The sequence below is a fragment of the Ruditapes philippinarum genome, unplaced genomic scaffold, assembly GCF_026571515.1.
Source record: "Ruditapes philippinarum isolate M1 unplaced genomic scaffold, ASM2657151v2 ctg1073_1_1_1_1, whole genome shotgun sequence".
NCBI classification, from domain to species: Eukaryota; Metazoa; Mollusca; class Bivalvia; order Venerida; family Veneridae; genus Ruditapes; species Ruditapes philippinarum.
Window position 1 is genome coordinate 31,986 of NW_026862742.1, and position 19,811 is coordinate 51,796.

Genomic DNA, 19,811 nt, shown 5'->3' on the forward strand with positions numbered 1-19,811 from the left:
ATTTAGAGTCATAATTGTAGTTCACTCACAAAGATCCATAATTCTATCTTGCATTTAGGCTGATTTTTCTCCCCTTTTTTAACTTAGAAATTCATGGTAAAGTTTTGCTTGTAAGCTGTTATCTCAATAACTACTGAAGGGTTTGTGCCTTTTTTGGGACAATTTAAGCATTAATAATAATAAAGCTGTGATTTACTTAATAAAACATCTTAATAACAAGCCTTTGTACCTTTTCTGTCAAATTTATGTATTCATAGGTAATTAGTATTATTATACTCAATAAAACACCCTTGTGACATTACCTTCCGAATAGTCAAGCCAATACTGTATAATTAGACTCTCTTCAAGGCCTATAACTTGAATTTATAAAAAAAAATTAGCCCTTTTGTGAACTTAAAAATTTAACATTATCAAGGCTCTTTTACTATCAAGCACTTAGAATAGTCGAGCGTGCTGTCCTTCCGACAGCTCTTGTTCTGATAACGATTAATGCACTTAAATAAAAAGATGCTTTGGTTAAACTATACCCCGTTTGTTTACCTCGTGTACCTGTCACAAAATCAATTATATTTTATCTATTTTAAAATATAATCTCTTATAAACCTGTAGACAGGGATAGACAGTTATAATACTGACAAGTGTAGTTTTCTTCATACCTGAGTGAACACGTACCTGTATTAGTTAGCTGGCCAATGTGTTATAAAAGTACTGTTATGTATAGTTCATTATATAACGTTAATAAACACCTTTATGGTTGATTTTTATTCCAAGAAGAAGCGATTTATTTTCGCTTATTAGTTTTTTACTGCTATTGCTTCACGTTTTTCAATTCAGAGCGAAAATATTAAGTGATTTAAGGGGAAGATGGCTTTTTCATAATCCGAAAACTTCTGAATAAGTATAAACGAAGACTTATTTTTATAATCATCCTTGTCAAGTCTTTGATGATTTTTTACGGAAATTTGCGCAGCTTGTAAACGCATAAACTTTAATACAGTGAAAATAAATAAGTACGTTTTGGGCAATTAAAGTAATTATCCTGTAAGTTAGAACTGAAGGAACAAACGTATAATTATAAGTCCAAATATAAAGAAATAGAAAGGCAAACTAGATTGACACTAAGAAGGAACTGTCTTTTGCGGAAAACGGTATAGTAATATAGAAAAGAGTAGAAGGGCGGGGATAAAAATGTGTTTTCGTAAAAATTAGTTTTGGATTTCGATTTTTTTCTATTCTTTAAATAATCTGAGCACCTGTCATGTACTTAATTATGCTAGTCTATTATCAGGGCCAGTTTGATACACGTGATATTCATATGTGCATTTTATAATCACTCACAGCAAGGTATATAATCGTCAGGACTAAAATAGCTTTCTTAATTGTACATTCACAGGAAGACACCAGCTTGTTGAAGTTTCTTTTTTTCAGATTGTTGTTCCCGTTTCTTAATGGATTGTCTCAATACTAGGACACAACAACCCTTTCCACAAGACCTTCAAGTAGACCAGACTGACCTTGACCTTGACTCATAAATGACATTGACCTTTGGAAAGAGCCAATTAAATGACATCTTCTCTACCCCTTTGATGATTTCGATAGACCTGAATTAATAGGATGCTTGTCCTTGTTGATTAATCCTATTAAGCGATTAAGGGCCATCATGGCTTCTTGTTTAAATGAAGGGCGACCATTTGATGATAAAAGTGTAGATTAATAACGTATGTGCAAAAATCCTAGATCGTTTGCTATTTCAATTGTGCAAAATAACCCAAAATTGAAAAACATGTACACGCTTTTAACTAAGACCCAGGAAGAAACCTTTGCAATATCGTTTGCAATGTGTTCCTTTTCATTTACACCAGTTGATCTATCTAAGAATTTCATTTGGAAATCAATGGAGCTCAATTTTCAGATTTCTTTGAATAAACAATAACGTTAAAAATGGCATCAAGAAGACAAAGATAAATTGTGAATGGTTAAAAAGCAACACTTTTTCAAATGTCATTTTTGTAAATAAAGAAAATGAAAATTTCGGAATCTCTGTCTTTAAAATCACAATAATCCGTTGAGTGAGATTGTGTTTAGATATAGATTTTTTTTTATACTTTTGGATTTCCCATGCCATTCCTTTTTATGACTCCATGTTGACCTCAAGCGATTTTTACATGTATGCAATGATATAATCAAACACTCAAAAATTCGTTAACGTTCAATGACCAAAACATAATGTATTGTTCTTATCCCTATTAGGTTAACGCCGGAGATATTGTTAGAAGAATATCACACTGTCCGGTTAAATATGATTCACATATCACTTATAAGTTTATCATTACTTTTATTTTCATTTGATCAGTTCTATTTAGTGCTATTAAACTAGGGAACAAACATACATAACTAAAACAATATTGAACAGTTTTAAATTTACTCATCGGGTAGAGTTACTACTGCTGGTGCTATTGTAAAATGCATCTGTGGCACTTCTTGAGGTTGTTCGTAATAATATCTTACCAAATAGTTTTAACCATTTACCAACTTTGCGGAAGGTGACTTTATGTTCAGAATCCGACAAACCTTTAGATAAAAAAATGCCTTTGAATATATATTGCCGGTGAATGAAAAATTGAAGGAAATAAGAGGGAAAAGATGGGATTGTTCAGTTCAATTAGAGCACATTATAAATTAAAGTAATTATTTGCTTTAATTTATATTTAATTAAAGTCTCATACGATATCCCTGCAGAACACAGACGAAACCTATTTTCTGCGTAATTTCATATTATTATATAATCATAGAAATTTAAATCGAATTTATTAATTATTTCTATGTCTGGAAATCAGATCATGGGTTAGATAACGAGTAAACAGTTAATGTCTCGACTATTTATACATAATATTTGCTCGTTGTTAAAAAAGAAATCAAAAATTTAGAAATAGTTTATAGTTCTTGACATGAATTTCATCATGTTACATTTTTTCATAACAGCAAGTATAATTAAATATAATTGAACAAACGTTTTAAATTTAAAATTAACTAGAGTCATAATAAATAAATGACAAAAGACAAACTAAGGAAAATCTAAAAATAATTATTATAGTAGATATCAAAATTTAGTTAAAATATAGTAAGATCCACCTAAAACACTAATACTACAATAACTCAGAGAGTTTCGCTCATACTAAAAATTGAATTATTTCACTTTTCAAATCAATGATTACGAACTGCATGATATAAGAAAAATAAAATAGTAAACTGTCCAGTAATGTTCAATTACAGATGGATTCATTATTTCGAGATATGAAATCTGGAATCCAATACATGTACACTAATTAACAGTTAAATTATATGCCAGCATTTCATATGTTCACTAAACTCATTACTTATGTTTCTCAAAATATAATACTTAATGGTTAAAATGGAATGGGAACTGTTATTGCGTCTAGAAAAGTCGAGAAAGCTCTTAAAATCCATCAGTTTAACATTATCATAACTTGTTAAAATAAAACATTCTGTGTTAATCTTGGGATGTTTAAGTAACTATTTCCGTTTTCAAAGACCAAGAAAAACAACACATATTGCTTATCCACATGTTTATACCTGGTTTCAGAAACGCGCAATTAATTGGTCATTTACATGAGGTGCAGTGTGTCTATGTGTTTTATGTTTTCACTGTGGGGGTTTAGCTCCTAATGAAGTAAACATGTGTGGCTGCTCACCACCTCATACAGAGATGGCAACCACCATATCCTTCCGCTAACAACATAGATCGTCAGGCGCAAATGAACTGTATAGTGATAATGAGAAGAACAATGCATACATGTTATTAAACAAGAAATGGAAGGTAATTCATTGGTCGTGTGGTGTATTGTATTTTCCTTTGAACTGACAGGTCTATGTTCTTTGGTAAGGTAAATATCGTTGGAATAGGTTTGATCGTTAATTCGTATATTATTAGACTAACATAGTAAAGATAAATCGACTTTAGAATGTGAAATAAATCACGTTTTACACTGTATTATCAACGTAAATTAAGAACAGTTATATTTAAAGCAATTACCTACATACAATATATAATATTATATGAGAGGGTGTGTTATATACGTAGCTTTTAATGCTCTTGATATAATGGTTAATTTGTTTTAAAAACAATGTCTGTTTTAATATTTACTTAAAGGTAACGATAATTACATAATACATAGCAATGTATTTTATCACCAAAAGCCAAAGTCAGTGTTTTATCTGTCGCATTAATGTACTAGTGCTCATAAACAAATTTTTAAATGTCTCTTGGAACTTTTTGGAGTTGTTCGATACAAATCGATTTGGTCTTGATTCAGTATTGCTATTTAAGCAATTTGTTTAGTGATGAATAATCATAATTTATTTCATTTTACCCAAAATATAAGGTTGTATCTTTAAAAATAATGACTTTTAGTTAAATATATTGCAATACATACGTTACTTACGTCATACCCATGAACGGAAAATCAAGCCAAAAAGGTTCTTTTAAGCTTTACCACGCTAAATAAATGTCTTCAATGGAATCGTTTATCTTTCAATTTTGACAAAACTATTCATCATTTAAGAAAAAAATGATAATCATGTAAATATAATTAGGACAAGTTTTGCATTGAGTTAAACTCATGTAACTTAAAAGAACTGGCACGCACGCAGGAAGTGAATGTAAATAAATAAGCCAGTAAGTCAAAACAGGTCAGACATTTTAAAGTTGGAAACTAAGTAAAATTTAAATTACATAAAAATCTCTTGTAAATAGATGTGGAATGAACCAATATATCTATTTAAATATACCCTCTTATTTAAGATTATCTCACTGATTTATTAGTTGGCACAACTAGCATATATATTGAATCTACGCCAATCATGAATAGACATTTTAAGATATGATCCATTCATTCGGATATTACAAAATGTTTTTATTGTTTTTTTTTTTCAGTACAGGTATTTTCATTTCCTTTTTTTTAAAAACAAATAAGAGAGAAGTTTACTCACGTCTGATTCAAAAAGACCTCATTTCATGTCAGTAAAGCTGATTAGACGTGTATAGAATAACCATTGAAAATAATCTAACTTTAAAATAATCTTATCTTTTAAAACTACTTTGCGTGCAGACGATCCAAGATTTACCTGTTATTTCGACCTGAGAAAAGTTCAGTCAGAACTTCGTGTGTAACTATATATAATTACGGCAGTGAACGTTAAGCTGTACGGTGTTCCGTTAGGACCAGCGCGTTCTCCCTGAGAATGTAAAACGCGAAACGTGACAGTACGATGGTGACAGTACGACAGTACGATTGTGAAGCGCGACAGTACGATGGTGAAGCTCGACAGTACGATGGTGAAGCTCGACAGTACGATGGTGACACTACGACAGTACGATGGTGAAGCATGACAGTACGATGGAAGTCAAAGTGAAATCAGACGACCTTCGGCCGAAAAATAGTGATCAGATTTAATAATTATATATTATCATAATTAGTTATTTAAAACTGGCAACAAAACCAGTTATAATAATTTAAATTTTGATACAAGACAAAATATTCATGCTATAAAGTGTGTCCAGTCGTGGGACATCTGCACTTCAATTTATCAATGTTTAATGTGATAGAACGACAAAAAGACTTTTGCTTTATAATAATTTTACAGACTATGTTTTAAACTTTTGTCTTGCAAGATATAATTTAAGTCGAAAAGCAGTATTCTCAAATGAACTGCTTTGTCGACGTTTATCTACATATTCTCCAAGTGCACATTATTTACAAATTTATTTCACGTCAGTTTATATGATAATTTAATATTTGTTTTATCTTTAAAGCTGTTTTTCTTTGAAAAACGATTTATTTGTTTCGCGTTTATGATTTGTTTTGTAGATAATTTACACTGGTTCTTACGCAATATTTTATCTGTTCACGAAATAATACTTAATACGTCAAACTATAATCCAATATTTCTTTCAAACAAAACTATTTTTTTTAATATGCGCATTAGTTTTATCAGTCAATTGGTACAAAACAGGGATAGCTTGTCATTATGCTACACATTATTTCTCTTACCAATAAGTACATATCTATATATTTACTTAACATGTTTAATGTTTTCTTCAAGTGCATTTGGATGCATGTAAATATGAATATTTGTACATCTCTTTAAACACAGCAACAGCAGCAACTGTTTTCTTTCAGATTAACATTAACGACTGAATTTGAATTTCAAGAATGCCAATGTTAGGACTAAGGTACTCGTATACATAGTCTGCGAATAGATTTTCTAAAGCTCGATTTTATTAATAAAACTTGGTAAATATACGACTTTGAATAATTTACGTAATAAAACAAATACTGGTCAGACTGGTCAACGAGGCAACCATTTTGTAAAATAAATACAAGTACACAGGACACATCTGAAATCAATGTCAAATTATTTATAACTAATTAATTTTAAGGATACTTTTCGTTTGTTATTTTTTTATGGTAACACTTACACATAACTGGCCAAACACTATAATAAGTAGGTCTATAATGTGTGTTAGTTAAAGTTATCGCACAGGGTTTTGGATGAAACTGGGGCAAAAAGTGCTTTAAGTGAATTAACTCGATAAAATCTATCACGAACATGACATTCAAAAATGAAATGTTACACAGTAAAATAGTTATTGCAACCTTCTTTTACAAAAATGGAGCATCGTCTTCTGTTAAAAGGTAAAAATGTTTAACTCTAGTATGTCTTATTCTACACCTAAGAACAACTTTAATATGGCGTTTAGGGATAGATAGAGATAGCGATTTATCAAGACAAGGGTTGATATCATGAAGTTTGTTAAATACAGCCTTGTTCTATTCAGATGAAATAAGTTTACTTATTGGTGGTTTAAAATCTCTAAAGGCATTTCATTACTATAAATCTACTGGTTGAGTAATTAAAGATTCTTGAGTCAAAGCATTCACTGCTAGGAATCCAAAATAGTTGAGTTTGCAACCACCTTTTGAGCCGTCAGTGTGAATTTCGATAAAATCTTCATGTTCTTTATTGAATTTTGAAAATAAATATTTGAAAATGTCAGAAGAATAGGATGACTTTATTTAATTGAAAAATAAGTTAACTTCTCTGGACCATGGAATATCTTCTTCGACTTTATAAAAATAAAATATTTGGGTCTATTCTATTTTGTAACTGCTTTTTAATCGAAGGCCTAATGTTTTAATTGTTTTTTTTATTCTAATAAAAATATTGTGACTTTAATAAGCGGAATGTTTATCATTCTTTGATACTCTAGCTTACAAAAATATCTTTCAATACACAGTTTTGACATCATGATAAATGGAAATTATTAAGGTTTTGATATGTTCATATCATGTTTTGTACTTGGCAAACTTACCTCAATGTAGCCATACACAGCATGCAGTTGGCTTCGAATAGTTAAGGAGTATTAATTCTATCATTTATTCTTATTACATTTTATGATAAGAAACTTTTCACTGTCTGTTCTTGATCAGATAATACATGATTTGCGTCAAAATTGCATCTAACGAAGATAACAGCGTTTAGTTGATAAACTGTTTGGAAAAAAAGAATAATATGAAATTCCTTTCAATATGAAAACTGAAAATTATGTTAAATAAAAGTCATTTTGATATTGGTTTTGTTTGGCAACATCGCAAAACATGTACTATTTCACACAGAAACTCTCTTGGTAGATTTAATTCTAGTCATATTGTAATACAAAGTTTCCGGGTCCAAAAGAGATTAAAGTTAATAAGTAAGAGCAATTAAATAAATTCTGCTCTAAAAATGGTCTTATTACATTCTAATGTCGTCTTTGATTAAGTTTATTTGTTCGTATAACGCCAAAAATAATGTTTTCAAAATGTTAATTTAAAGCTTTTAGGATATAATGTATAGAACAAGAGAACCGCTAGGCGGAGCATTATATGCCCGAAAGTATTTTTCTTTGAAAGTAAGGATGAAACATTTGTAAGACATTGGAATTAAATACAGTATTACCTCCTTCAAAAGCAATCGTCCTTTATAGCCGAATAACCTTCATAAATATAATATTATATTTATACAGTTGCTGTGCAGGATTTCCTGGCTCGTGTAGGCGATTTTTCAATTTGTTGTTAGTGCTGTGATTAATATACATATATATTTAATTGACATTATGCCCATGCAAGGTTATATAGTGATTGAACAAGTGTAAATCAAAATAAGTTTACGTTTTTCTATAATTTTCTTCGCATAAAAGATAAATAACTCACAAATAATTTCTTTAAATATCCATCGGAATTTTATATAACGATCAATGCATAAAAAGCATAAAAACCCTCAGTTTACAGTCAATCACTGTCTATCTGTTTAAATATATAGTTAATTCAGCTTAAATTGACAATGAAAATTATAAACATAATGTCACTGTAAATTCAATTTGTTTTTCAGAGCTTTGATACCATTACTATTGGTATGAGCGGTTTAATCATAAACATAATCATATTGATAAAAAACAACATTCTTGGAATCTTTTTGAATCTTGGCTCATCACTTTACCAGTGTTGGTTTGTGTTGTTATGCGTGACATCGTTATGTTTAATGTTAAGATAAACAGGTCATTTCCATTTCTTACGCAATTAACGACATACGTCAACATGCTATCGAGTGAAAAAAGAAAATCCCAGGAAAATAGAAAATAACATACAAAGAAAATAAAATGCGTTCTGTCACGGAATCGCCTTAATAAGCTTAAAACACGTGCGCCCTTATTTCCTATTTGAATCTGATACTGAGCGTTACTTTTTGGTGTCTCTCATTAATTCTTTAGTTATCTCTGCCATGTATATCAATAAGAAAACAAAAACACAATATATTTGTTTTGATTCAATGTTGAATAGTCATGTCACAAGTGACATAAAGCTGACATTACGCAGACACAACAATATATCTATTTCTGATATCAATCTTTCTTGAATGAAGGTTCGTATTGATAATTTAACTGATGATATAAATCAGTTCAGTTAAGACTATAGCGACAAATTATTTTAGACAATACTGTCACAAATTTTGGTAATAGAACTAGCAATTATAAAATCTATTTTATATCCCGTTTTATTTTAACAGGTAGGTAAGTTTAAGGTTTTACCTTTAAAACGCTTACTGATTTTACATTAAAAACAAGAAGTATCTTTAAAAAAGATACTTGGCAAGTGAACTCAATTTCTAACAAAACCATCTATGCAGTCGGTAGGCAATTATTTTTATGAATACTTGATTAATAAGCTAAAATATATGAAAATCATAAATATTGTATTATTCTCGTTATTTTGGACAAAATTTTGGACAAAAGTCAGATCTTGTGTAAAATAAACACAGTAAGTTCTTATGTAAAATAAATTGTTCACTAGAAAATGAATGTAATGAGACCTGAATGCAGGGTAAAATGTTTTGTTTTTGAATGGCAAATGAGATTCCCAGGTTTCATTTTGTAAAATTAAAATGACCATTCATTTCTTCTAGAAAGTCAAACGATTTTAGACCAGCCTTTGGTCGAACATTGATTCAGTGAATAACAATAAACGTTAATATTGCCAATCAATAAGGTAACTCATCAATAACGTTGCTTGTTGGAACAGGCGTGCTTAAGTCTGTCTAAGGTATATGATAAAATATTGTTACAAGTTTCTTTTACAGTTTTTGAAGTAAAAATGAAATGTCAATGATCACATATCAATAATGACCATCATTATGATAATATAACACATTCAAATTAATATTCGCAGACTGTTTTCAAGAATGTGAATTATTTTAATAAAAATCCCATCTTTAACGAAATAAAAATAAAGATAACACTGCTAATAAAATAAGAAACAGCTTCTTGTCATAGCTTGAAAGTGTACTTGAATAACCAAGGTACACCTGCTGTTAAAATTAACGGAACGAATTGTAATAATAAATACACGTGAATACATAATTGTTCTTGATAAGTTTATTACTGTAAACCAATTCGAGTTATTTGATGTAAAAAGTTTATATAATTAATGCTTGTTTTCTATTGAATTAAGTTTAATTTACACGGAACGTTAAAAATAGTTTTCACATATTGCAATTTTCATGAGCATAAATTACTTAACTGAATTTGTGAATGAAATTATATTTAAATATAGATAAATGTTATAATAAATGTATATTAATAGAACGGGTATGTTGCTATTCTTTTTTAAAAACCTTAGAAAACCAAAGTATATATTTCTTACACGCAAACTTGAAATTAAATAAACATTTCTTTACTAATATTATTTTTTATATCCAGTAAAGTACTTTTTCCGTTTATGTTTATACACTTAAGTAAGAAAAAGAATCGTTATGACCATTTTCGAGGCATGCAACTTGGATAGTTATATCTATTTTTTAAAGTTTAAGTAACGTATTCGATCTTGTAAATTTTGTTTTCCTCAACTTGAATAAGAAACTTGAAACGGGACAACACGTCCTTGTTGCAATTTATATATTACACAACTAACAAACGACTTTAATAAGAAAAGCAAAATTAAATTCCACATTTATGAATGTTTTTTTATATCTAAGCAATTGGAAAAAATTAAATTAAAGGGTATGCGTTATCACAAGAAAATTTAATTACACCCATACTAGTTTAGTTTCGTTTTATATTGTAGCGGGACGAGTGACATAGAGAAAGCTAATCAATAATTGTGCCAGAAATCAGACACCACGTGTCTAATTTATATATACAGTACTTACATGCATGTTATGGTTTATTATAATGCCTTGGACATTAATTTATAATTGCCCGATTAAACGATACATAATCTTTGAAAAGGCAAAGAATCAACAGTAATAAAAAAGAGAAAATTTGAATCCCTAACGAAAGTCAAAACGACAAAATTAAAAATTGACGGCGGACAGTAACATGCACTTTCCAGTACCGTCCATGTGCAGGCTCAGTCAGACCGAGCCTGCAGCATTTTCAATTTGTCGTTTTGTGCGTTCTTGAGGGATTCTGTTTTTCTCTATTTTTTGGAAGCCAGATCAATGTCTTCACAGCAGTATCCTAATCATTTTTCTTCTAACATGAACTTGTTATACGAATAACTTGCAAGGGCGGTATTAGGAAATGAAAAACTCAATCCTAGGATATTAGTTCAAAGATTTGCAGCAAACTCTTTTAACTCTTCCCTATTTTGTAATTATATTTATATCAAAATCGAGATGCACTAGGATCATAATGATAAGACAATAAAACAGATGTCTAATAAACTGTTTAAATATATCATTATGTAACTGCACTAGAAGGTTTCATTTTGATGAGATTGTTAAATTGCATTTATTTTGCCCTCATTACTATGTTTGAATTTATTACATATGATATTAATGAGTATTATATAGATTAAAAATACCACATAAAGCAAATTTGTTAAATGAATGTATCAAGAATAAGTTTTGCATTCATTATTGTTTAATAATAACATTTCGTCTGTATCAGTTTCAGTACCAGATGCACCGCGGTTATACAGGTGCACCTACAAACATTGTTTTTTATTTCTACGAGATTCATCTTGATTCTGCTAAAAAACATATTTGAAATTATTGAATTATCATAACAGACTTTCAGCGATTTTCAGCGATTTTCAGATACTTCGTTTAGTAAAGGAAATACAAAATAAACATTGAATGGATGTTATTCTTAAATAACACAGTGTAGTGACCATCTTAAAATATGGCTGTTAAATATGTATACCTTTAATATGTTTATTTAATTGTTTTCATATATGCCATTGCACTGCTTATACATGTTGTAGTAATTACAATGTTTTTTCCGAAACAAAGAACAAGCTAATGAAGATCGTACCAACATTAGCGATATCTTTTTCATAGGCAATTAAAAAGAGTTCGTGCTGGGCTTTAATTCTTTTATCCAACAAAGTGGTACCAATACGCGTGTCAGGAAATTCACGCCAATTATTTTTCAGTGCAACACTGAGGAGCAACGACCATATAAATTTGCTGACAATAGAATGGTTTATCAACTGTTCCAGAAACAAATATTAACTTCAAGGTGTTAATAGGAAAAACATGAAAACAGTAAACATACCGTTACAGTCGTTATATTTACTTTTACCAATCGGCTCGTAGTTCCAATTTGAGCCGCTAGTTTAACCCTTACCCCGACCGCCACTAACGGCTAAGGATATATATTTAACATTTATCCTTAAAAGCTTTGCCGATGGTCCTGAGTGGATGGGTGCTTTAAGTGAATGTCGCTCTTCCGCGTTGATCTTTAATTAAATATTTTAACTTTTGAAAAATAATACTATAATTATACAAATTGCCAAGCGCAAAAGGTGTTTCTTCTCTATGGCCAGTGAGTAAACTTCTCTAAACTGTAACAAGATACAAAAAAATATAAAGTATTTGAAAAAATGATAGCATGTCAGAGGCTTAATAGGCTTTTAAGTGAGTAGGTAAAAGTTTATAAGAATACAAGTTTACTTCCGTCCAGTAAACGATCCGAATTTTCTAATAAACTGAAACAAAAATATCTGAAAGTTAATTTAAAAAAGGAATTATTTCACTGTGAATTTTTCACTTGAGCTATAAAATAGAGAAAAACCAAACCCCTAATAATTCAGATGAAAATTAATTATCGACTTCTGTTAAATAATAAGAATATGTAACTATTTTATCCAATTCGACATCTCAGAACTACCTGATCAAGCTGGTTAAGAAATATTTAGGCTTAAAAGAAACACTGAATTCATTCTATCAACCCGTCTTAATCATACCCAGTCAACACATTTTAACTATTTTAACTGTAACATAGTTTGTATTGATTTCTTTTATCGTCTTGGACTAGAACAATCAGCTCATCATCACTTACAAGCATTCTTTTAAACTTTACAACAGTAATAAATATTTCAGATGTATTTAACAAACAATTTCCGTTCCAACATTAACGAGCGGAACATACCGTATCATTGTTCCAACAATAAACTTGTTAGGGGTTTTGTAGGAATGAAGTTTCACGAAAGTGATAACGAGACAAACAAAACTGTAATGTTTTTGAAGCCTATGAAGCACAGAAAGAGATACTTCTTAAAATCTTGTTGATCTTTGATGTCAAAATAAAGTAAATAAGCAGATTTGACGACGACAATGCATTTAGGTCTAAGAGGTTTGGCATATCACAAAAACTATAAACTATTAAAATAAACATGAAATAAACATACCCTTATAAAAGAGGCATGATAAATAATGTATGGCCTCAGAGAATCAGAAGATAAAATGAATTAGTTATACAAAAGTAAAGCCATATTTTATATTCGCCGTTACTGGTTACTTGCCAATGGTTCTTTCTGTCATTGGTTATATATGAATGAATTGTCTTCGTGCTTAAGAAAAACAATTCTTGTCACAAGACTTTGAAGAAAGAGTTAATTGAACTTGACCTTGAATAGTTTATTTTGCTACAAATGGCCATACCTTTGTTATTTATTTACGGATTTGATTTATATACGGACAAAAGGACCCTTATGACAAAACACGTATGTTAAGTAATTAAAATATTACCTTGACCTTTATTTAACACTGAACATCAAGGACAAATAATTGAAATTTGCTTAAATTGTCACAACTTTGTAATCTATTTACAAATTCTTCATAGTTGGACAAAATAACACATATGACAAACCAACATGTTGAGGAGTTGTTCTTGATCTGATAAAAATGTGCGTTCCTAATTGATTCACTCTTGTGCACCACTGTTGTATATAGTATAATTTTTGTATATTCACTAATAGAGACATTAAACAATATTATGTTATATAAGAACTGCTCGTAATAGCATAAGCAATTGAAATTTCAAGATAGAATTTTATATAATGCAAGGCTAACCTACTTTATTACTTGATCGTTTATTGTTTTGCAGTCATCTTTTGAAGAAAAAAAAAACAATTAATATACCTGTATGACATAATTATTACAAAAAATGTATATGATTACATAATTTAAGCTTTAACGATTTAATGATTTCGTCTTCCTGTCAATAATAACATTAACACTCGTATTTCATATTCCCCCTGTTATCTTCATCCAGCTTGAACATGTCAAACATGATTCCAAAAACACACTCTCTATCTATAATATGTTGTGAGGGTTATTGTTTTTCCAGATATAAACTGATTTATGTTCATTATTACTAAAGGTGTAACATGTTTTAGTATGCTACGCTACACAATTAGTCTTTTGTTTTTGAAATTCGACAAATGCACTCTGAACAAACGGGATCACTGTCTACCAATCACAACTAAGTGATTTTAAAGTCTTCATTGTGGTAAAATTTCTTCTCATTATTTTTTTGTATTGTGCCAGTCTAGTTGTGACTTACTGTTTTCATAATGTTGCAATTTTGGCTGCATAAATTTGTCTACACAATATTCACATGAGCTAATTTCAAAAACTTTATTTATTAAATACTTCCATAAAAAAAAGAAAAATGAAAAAGATTTGTGTTTGAGTAGCTTATCAATTAATTGATTCTAAACGGCTATTAACCCAATGACTACAACACAACAACATTAATTCAGGTTATCAAGCTTCATTCTTAATATTGGTCTGTCAATGATCTATCTATTGTAAACTCTCCACCACAGTTTTTGGGACACACGCGCGCGCGCTCAGGCATACACACTTCATCTGGACAGAATACACATGTCAAGACGGTTGGGTATCACAGTAAATTGTTCGTGTATTATTTTTATTTTGAACTGAGAAATGGTGTAAAAGACTTAGTTTATACAAATTTATTTTGGTTCGATTGTGTTCGATTGCTTTAACTTCTTGAAACACTCGAATTCGTTCATGTACCAGTATTAAGCAACGAATATAAAGTTTCTAGCTCAAGGAAACAACGGCTTTCCACGAACTTGGTTCAAACGGACGCGTTTACCACACGCCCAAACGACCCCTCTTAAAAGACTCTTAAGACTTATATGGATATTGTTAATCTAAATCATGGCATTATGTCTGCAAGTTGTTCTTTTGTTTGTTTTTTTTTGTTACTTCATTTGCAGTTATAGAACTTGAATTGTGAAGTGAACAAAGAAGTAACTGTAATTTACACATTGCATTCGACTCTTTTAACCAACGAAAATTACCAAAAAGAGATCAATATCAATACAGTTTTCAAATGCTCATTGAACGTGTACCGAGTATAATGGGTTAGAAAGAACAAATAAATGCGATAACATTAAAATCTTTTAATAAACGAAGCTGTGAATTGTTGACTTTTTTCTTTGTAAAACTTTTTTGTAAGCAATCCAATTGAAATTTATACAATGATTACCGCAAAACTGAATGAATATAAAAGTGAATTTAAAGCCAGTATCGTAAAAAGAAAAGTGCACTTTTAAAGTTTTTATGCACAAAGTTTAAGTCGAGAAAAGGAATGAAAGAAAATAGTGATAATGCATATGCAAGTAGAAATAAATTTCAAAGTTGAAAAGAATACTTTCATGAAAAATAGTTTTGACGATGCATTCTTTCACGTGTTACAACAGACACGTACAGCTTAAAAGATAAACGAACATCACCGACGCTTGTGTCCGTCAGTCAACAAGGATTTAATAGTGTCAAATATATATTATATGTAGTTTTTTTGACATTACATATAATAATGAATAGAGTATTTTCGTAGATAAACATCTACTGAGATACAAATTTAAGAGACACATTTTAAAGTCCGAGCCCGCAGGGAAACGGATTTAGTAAGTCCGATGGTTGCGTAACTGTTAATCTTGCATAACTATATAAGTCTATCGCTTGTGCCATGTTTCCCACGTGCTGGTGCTATTTCATTTGACAATTATGTTTTGATAATTTCCGTGATTTCAAGATTGTATTACGGTACATAAGACGTGTGAAACTGCTAGTCGAACAAGGTAACGTTTACATTAATCGGTCGTACCATTGTGTTTTATTGTGTTGTTCAAGTTCTTCAATTATTCATTTTGCTTTTTGTTTACAATATAGAATAATAAAAGTGGATTTAGGAACGTAATTCCGAGTAGCGTAAGGGTTAGAGAGTTCAGATTATGAAGATCTCAAGCTTTTTCAAGTTCAAATCTGCAATTGTCCACATTTTAATTCCACCCATTGTATTCTCGTTTAGGGCACACGCTTTCTATTACTTGGGGACCATGCGCCGCTTTTCATGGAATGGCACAGGAGCGTCACATTTAGGATTCCATGACAACCGCCGTATGGACACATCTAAATTCAAAATTTCACCATTTTCATCTTTAAATGTTGAATTCTGCTTAAGTCGGTGCTGGGGGCGTGGACGGCAGTTTTCAGTTTGACAGTACCCGTCTAGGCCTGCAACATGTTGAATTTTGTTGTTTTTGACCTTCTTTAAGCTTAGATAGCGAATAGTTAAGCTCCAACTTAATGAATGAAGTGACGTCATAATTTATTTTGCAAATGACACCATCGATGTCCACGTCATATTTTAAACATAACAAACAGGCTAGACGATTTTCTTGGAGAAGTTGTAAATGTTTACTTTGTTTCGTCAGATTTTATTAAATAAGTGAGCAAATCGTTTCGTTCAGAAAATAAGACGCATGTTTGTGTATCTTGTGTTTCATTGTCGATTTGACTTTGATTGAAACTCAAATAATGGTGAACTTTTGAATTTGACATGTCAAGGTAAAACATGCTGAAAAGTTTATGTGATTCATAGGGATATTTTTGGATCAATGTTTAAAGATAAGAAAATCTGTTGTATCTCTTGTTAAAACAAGGTGCAATACATTCTGAATTAAACATTTATATATTTGAACATATTTGCACAAATCATTGCATGATTCGTTTGTAGTGTGTATCTTGTATGCTACACTGACATATAAATGGATCTTGTCATCATTTAAATAAACTTATGACATGGCCAATCCATATTGTCCAGTTTCAAGCATGATACAATGTAGAATAAGAATACAAAAATCAACGATGTGTAAGATACATATTTATTTTGAGTTGAAAAACGAGGCATCAATTATAGTTTACGCACGCGTTGTTTTATGACGTCATAAAATACTTTAAAGTAAAGTCATGATATTCTATACAAATGCACTTTGGATATACTCCTACCCGATCTTAGTTTATTATATTTATAAAAGATTGGCAATAAGGGTCACTTTTCAAAGAAATGTTCTTTTAGTAAATATATGAAAGTTCAATATCCGGCGAAATTTAATATATATATTGATGCAATCGTAAATAGTTCCTTATAGTATCAGTTTTCTCAATTATATGTTGACGATGAAAGATTGCTGCGTAGACGGAACAAGAGACTAATAACAATAAGTAACTGTAGAAGAATATATTAATCTCAAAAATGCTCTAAACATATTTCTTATTTCCGGAAATTACTGTGGTTGTTGAAGTTTCTGTTTAAATGATATGTTAAATGTATCGTTAATAGCAAAGATAGTTTATGGAACTTAAAGTTTCTAAAATTATCCAATAGGAGGAAATTAAAAAAAACAGTATTTTCTTTTGGTAATGCTAAATACTTTCTGTATTAACGCTAAGAATTTATTGTAGACAGACATTTTTTCATTCAAAAGTTACAGAAAAGGTGTACTGCATCAGATTTATACATGAAGCAATTATTTTTTATCTGATAGAACAATGAGATTTTACTCTTACGTATTATTCTTAAGAAATGCTTTTATTTTTATTTCTTAAAAGCTTTTTAATTTTAATGTACATTTAGAATATCTAAAAAGTTACTCATTGGACATTTTACCTGAAACATCTTTTTCATTCATTGCTTTTTGGCAATAAGTACAGTATGAGTAAATAAGTATTTTGTATGGAAGTCAAAATACGACTTTGTTTACATTTTGCTACTTTTATGACAAATTATGTCACATTTATCGCTACTTTATTCAGGTATCAAGCATTTAACATTCTCTACAACCATTCTTTAAACATTATAAAATCCATGTTTGCCCTTTCCAAAGATGTAAAGATTCATTTTTTTCTGAAGCATAATGTGCCTTAAAGAAAACTAAAAGTGAACCACTATGTGTAACGTGTTGTTTATTCATAAACGACAACTTGCCAAGATCCAAAACAAAACGTTAACATTGATAAGCAATGTGAACTTGTCAACTTACTTATCAAATGTTGCTTATTGAAAATATCAAAGGGGGGAAATAAAGGGACCTCAAATAGTTGTAAAGAAACCTCAAACTTGCAAAATTGCTGCGACAAGTATCCACTAGAAGCTGTTGAGGCATATTTGGTCATATTCTTACTAAGTTTAACCTTCTCATGAAACCTCATAGGATTTACAATATTGGTGAAAAAGGTATTTACGCCTAAAGTGAAAGGATAATACCATTACACAATTCCATTTTGTTTAGTTTCGTTGTTTTCTTTTTTAGGTAGGACACAAACAAAAATTTTTTAATGTATGCAGGTATTCCTGAAATAGCACATTGAAATGGTGAATTCTGCTTAAGTTGTTGCTAGGGGTCGTGAACGGTAGCTTGAAAATACCACTACCGCCCATGAACAGGCTCAATCAAACCGAGCCTGCAACATCTTCACTTTTGATGTTTCGGGCGTTTATTGTACATAACACAAAAGTTTGACTCGTCATTTGTTTGTCAACGCTTAACAAACCGAATATTGTCTATGATTTAGGGTTTTTACTATGATTTAGGGTTTTTACTCTGTTTGATGTCAGAAAAACATCAATGTTCTTGAAACAAATAACAAATACATGTACTATATCATATATTCCTTTACTGAATAACATAATAAATTAGGTCTTTTTGACCGAGCTAACTCCCGTGAAAACTAAAGTTTGCATTAAAGCATCAAAAAGTACTACACTTTGGACACACGCAATATTAATCATGGGTGTTGATATATATAATATAATGTATTGGAACCGAAACAAACGCATATATATTAATGAAATATAGTAAAAATACCCAATTTATGAATGTAAAATACTTTCGATTATAAATATAACTTACAGACGATGAATATTCTTATGTAAATATCATAAACGTTATAATGTTGTCAAAGCTTTGGCAACAGTTTAAATGATTGATTTAATTTTTAACGGATAGTGTATTTATGATAAATAAGTTGTCGTGATAAACATCTTAGATGTTTTCTCCTGCGTTACAACGACATGAGTATGTCGAAAATTGTGATAAAAGATAATAAATGCAGTGGAGGTAATTGACAGAACGTATCTAAAAATAATTCAATCTAAAGTGAAACAGATGTTTTAAATCTCCTGACAAACTGTTACTCCCCACTTCGATAAGTCTTAAAAAACTACATTTGTGAGCATGAATTACATTACCATTTTTTTCGGCGGACTTTTTTTAAATATATAATTGATCTATGCAACTATACTATGATAGTCCGAGAGCGTGCAATGTATGATTGACTTTATTGCTGTTGACTGCTCATGTTTCCTAAATGTTAATGACTTTTCGAATCATTTCTGGACAATGCAATTGTTTATTTATCTAAAAAGTATGGAAAATGTGGTAGCGACCAGCCAAAGTTTAATATTACCTTATTTAATCGACGTAATTTATGTCTTGTTACTGGAGCTACGACAAATGTCGGAAGATGGTTTGGGCATGAACATGGCGCAATCAACGTTGTTTCTATTGTTCCCTTTGATATCTGGTGTTCTTATTACTTATACAAATTAATTCAGCTACAGTTTCATTTTGAATAACAACATGTAGATT